General features: G+C 51.5%; 1 pseudogene; it reads right to left on the minus strand.

The window, feature by feature from the left end:
• Positions 1 to 234: 234 nt before the first annotated feature.
• LOC121845246 overlaps positions 235 to 4,620 on the minus strand; it is a 27,804-nt pseudogene continuing 23,418 nt past the window's right edge.

Here is a 4,620-nt window from a genome sequence, read left to right on the forward strand (position 1 = left end):
TCACTGGAGAGAAAAAACAAAACACCAATGAATCAGTCAGTTAATCAAACTGGTCAAATATCAACGGTTGAGATGTGCATCTGTGTGGCGTCCGTAGTCCCGGCAACTCACCCTGGAGGCGGCTCACAGATTGGCCACAGGGGGCCTCCGCCCGGTGTGGTTCAGGGGCGGGGTCAGAGAGAGATTGACACTCAGGCGGTCCCATCGGTGGGGTCTGAATGGGCAGGCTTTGTGTCAGGTGACAGGAGGAGTGAGGGAGGCTGGGGGGCGAGAGGCTTTGGCCAATAGGGGGTCCTGCTGGCGAGCGTTGGCCAATAGGTCCTGAGCGCAGCGCTGGCCAATAGGGGGTCCTGCTGGCGAGTGCTGGCCAATAGGGGGTCCTGCTGGCGAAAAGGGCTAATAGGGGGTCCTGCTGGCGAGTGCTGGCCAATAGGGGTCCCTGCTGAAAAGGGCTAATAGGGGTCCTGCTGGCGAGTGTTGGCCAATAGGGGGTCCTGCTGGCGAGTGCTGGCCAATAGGGGTCCTGTTGGCGAGTGCTGGCTAATAGGGGGTCCTGCTGGCGAAAAGGGCTAATAGGGGTCCTACATGCAGTGTTGGCCAATAGGGGGTCCTGCTGGCGTGAGCCGAGGGTTCTGAATGGCTGAGGCCGTGCTGGGGCGGGGCAGACTGCTGCAGGGTTTTGTTTCGTGCTGGTTTGGTGTAAACCAGACTCATTCTTAAAGTTATTCACTGCCTGAGGGAGAGAGAGAGAGAGGGGGAGAGATTTTGAATTAATAAATAAAGCTATAGTGTGTATGAGTGTAGTTTAAATTACTGACTGACCGAGTGTGTGTGTGTGTGTGGTTTGTCAATGTGTGTGTGTGTGTGTGTGTGTGTGTGTGGTTTGTCAATGTGTGTGTGGTTTGTCAATGTGTGTGTGGTTTGTCAATGTGTGTGTGGTTTGAGTGAGTGTGGGGTTTGGCTTAATGCGTCTCCGTGATGTGTACCTGTCGTAGGAACTGTTAGCGATGAGAGCGGGCCAGGTGAGACGTCAGACTGTTTGCAGGTGAAACAGGTGTGTTCCTCTGAGTCCAGCAGACTGGTCCTGATACCTAGAGAGGTTAAAAGGTCATACACAGAAGTTAGAAGTCAGGGGTGAAACAAAACACAGAACTGTTAATTGAGACAAAAAAGGACCCCCCCTGCATTTCCAAACACAGATTAAATCATCTGCATTTTTTTATATTGAAAGGAAACAATGTTGTGTTGCTTCAGTAGAGTGATCAGGGACTCAGTTCACCACTAAATACATGTTGTGTTGCTTCAGTAGAGTGATCAGGGGACTAGCTCATCACTAAATAAATGTTGTGTTGCTTCAGTAGAGTGATCAGGGGACTAGCTCATCACTAAATAAATGTGTTGCTTCAGTAGAGTGATCAGGGACTAGCTCATCACTAAATAAAATGTGTTGCTTCAGTAGAGTGATCAGGGGACTAGTTCATCATCACTAAATAAATGTTGTGTTGCTTCAGTAGAGTGATCAGGGGACTAGTTCATCACTAAATAAAATGTGTTGCTTCAGAGTGATCAGGGGACTAGTTCATCACTAAATAAATGTTGTGTTGCTTCAGTAGAGTGATCAGGGGACTAGTTCATCACTAAATAAATGTTGTGTTGCTTCAGTAGAGTGATCAGGTGACTAGCTCATCATCACTAAATAAATGTTGTGTTGCTTCAGTAGAGTGATCAGGGGACTAGTTCATCACTAAATAAATGTGTGCAAAACATTCAAACAGAAAATAGCTTTTTTCCCATGACAACAGAAGGGCAACACTATTCGGCTGGCAGCCACACAACTTAACTTCCAATGAAAGAGGAGCGTTTGCAAAACCATCAGATGTCTTATTGGCAGAGATTTACAGTCAGATACTTTTCCTAATGTCTTACTTTAAGTTCATCTTGCAAGATACTTCTGTTTTTAAATTTTATTTTTTATGCTTGAAAAGGCAGAATTCTGACCAAAATATAACCTAGGCATGGGAAGTGCCCAAATATAGGCGGGAAGTGCCCAAATATAGGCGCGGGGAAGTGCCCAAATATAGGCGCGGGAAGTGCCCAAATATAGGCGCGAGTGCCCAAATATAGGCACGGGAAGTGCCCAAATATAGGCACGGGGGAAGTGCCCAAATATAGGCATCGGAAGTGCCCAAATATAGCATGGGGAAGTGCCCAAACATAGGCACGGAAGTGCCCAAATATAGGCACGGGGAAGTGCCCAAATATAGGCACGGAAGTGCCCAAATATAGGCACGGGGAAGTGCCCAAATATAGGCACGGGAAATGCCGAAATATAGGCATGGGAAGTGCCCAAATATAACCTAGGCACGGGAACTGCCCAACATAGGCACGAGAAGTGCCCGAATATAACCTAGGCACGGGAACGCCCAAATATAGGCACGAGAACTGCCCAAATATAGGCACGAGAACTGCCCAAATATAGGCACGGAAATGCCCAAATATAGGCACGGAAATGCCCAAATATAGGCACGTGGAAATGCCCAAAATAGGTCGGGAAGTGCCCAACATAGGCATGGGAAGTGCCCAACATAACCTAGGCATGGGAAATGCCATGGGCATCACGACACGATCACGATACTTAGGCGCCGATACCACGGTTTTAGGATTCAATACTGCGATTTTATTCGATTTCGATGTTCCAGACATATTGCTCACCACATGTCTGCTGCTATCGAAGGAAAAAAGTGAAGATAAGAGTTAAGTTAAGGAAGATAAGAGTTAAGACAATGCTAACTACATTAAGCGCGCAATGACTGGAAGTCCACAGGAACAGCTAGCAGGCCATCTATTCATCCCATCTGGGAAAGAGGGGCCCTGGGTCACCGGTTTGTCTGGGCGGGGGGAGGGGGCCCTGGGTCACCTGTTTGTCTGGACGGGGGGAGGGGGCCCTGGGTCACCGGTTTGTCTGGACGGGGGAGGGGCCTGGGGTCACCGGTTTGTCTGGACGGGGGGGAGGGGACCCTGGGTGACCAGTTTGTCTGGACGGGGGGAGGGGGCCCTGGGTGACCAGTTTGTCTGGGCGGGGGACCCCAGACCAGTTTGTCTGGGCCAGGGGGAGGGCCCTGGGTCACCAGTTTGTCTGGGTGGGGGAGGGGGCCCTGGGTCACCAGTTTGTCTGGATGGGGGAGGGGCCCCTGGGTCACCAGTTTGTCTGGGCGGGGGCCCTGGGTGACCAGTTTGTCTGGGCGGGCGGGGAGGGGGACCCTGGGTGACCAGTTTGTCTGGGATGGGGGGAGGGCCCTGGGTGACCAGTTTGTCTGGGTGGGGGGAGGGGGCCCTGGGTAACCAGGTTGTCTGGATGGGGAGGGGGCCTGGGTGACCAGGTTGTCTGGGTGGGGAGGGCCCCTGGGACCAGGTTGTCTGGGTGGGGGAGGGGGTCCTGGTTCACCAGGTTGTCTGGGTGGGGAGGGCCCTGGGTGACCAGGTTGTCTGGGTGGGGGGGGGGCCCTGGACCAGTCCTGGGTTGTCTGGGTGGGGGGGGGGGGCCCTAGTCACCAGTTTGTCTGGGTGGGGGGAGGGGCCCTGGGTGACCAGGTTGTCTGGGGGGGCGGAGGGGGGCCTGGTCACCAGTTTGTCTGGATGGGGGGAGGGGCCCCTGGGTCACCAGTTTGTCTGGGTGGGGAGGGGGCCCTGGGTGACCAGGTTGTCTGGGCGGGCGGGAGGGGGCCTGGGTGACCAGGTTGTCTGGGTGGCGGGGAGGGGGCCTGGGTGACCAGGTTGTCTGGGCGGGCGGGAGGGGGCCTGGGTGACCAGGTTGTCTGGGCGGGCGGGAGGGGGCCTGGACCAGCTGTGTGTGTGTTAACTCACAGTCGTCGCAGTAGGAGTTACCACAGCAGGGTATGACCACAGCATCATTCATCAGGTCGTTACCTGGAACAGATTAGCAGACAAAGTGATTCAAAGACATTTTAACAACAAGTCTCTGCTCAGATGTCATTTTTTTGGTGTTTGACAAAAAATCTCCTAGTTAAATTAAACCAATAAACAAATTGTATAATTAAAGTGTAATAATAATAATGAATGCGGTAATTACAGATGGGGCAGAGCAGCTCATCAGGGATTGGATCAGCCTCATCTTCAGACGATGACGCTTCACGAGGAAAAAGGGGGGACGTTCTTTCTTACCCAGAGCATAGGCCTCCTGCAACACATATATATTATATAGTCCTCCTTCTTACCCAGAGCATAGGCCTCCCTGCAACACATTATATATTATATAGTCCTCCTTCTTACTCCAGCAACATATATAGTCCTCCTTCCATCCAGACATCCCTGCAACACATTATATATTATATAGTCTCTCCTTCAATTACCCAGAGCATAGGCCTCCCTGCAACACATTATATATTATATAGTCCTCCTTCTTACAACCAGAGCATAGGCCTCCCTGCAACACATTTATATATTATATAGTCCTCCTTCTTACCCAGAGCATAGGCCTCCCTGCAGCACATTATATAGTCTCTCCTTCACCCCAGAGCATAGGCCTCCTGCAACACATATATTATATAGTCTCCTTACCAGAGCATAGGCCTCCCTCAACACATTATATTATGTAGTCCT

Source organism: Oncorhynchus tshawytscha, unplaced genomic scaffold, assembly GCF_018296145.1.
Source record: "Oncorhynchus tshawytscha isolate Ot180627B unplaced genomic scaffold, Otsh_v2.0 Un_contig_866_pilon_pilon, whole genome shotgun sequence".
In the NCBI taxonomy this organism is placed as follows: domain Eukaryota; kingdom Metazoa; phylum Chordata; class Actinopteri; order Salmoniformes; family Salmonidae; genus Oncorhynchus; species Oncorhynchus tshawytscha.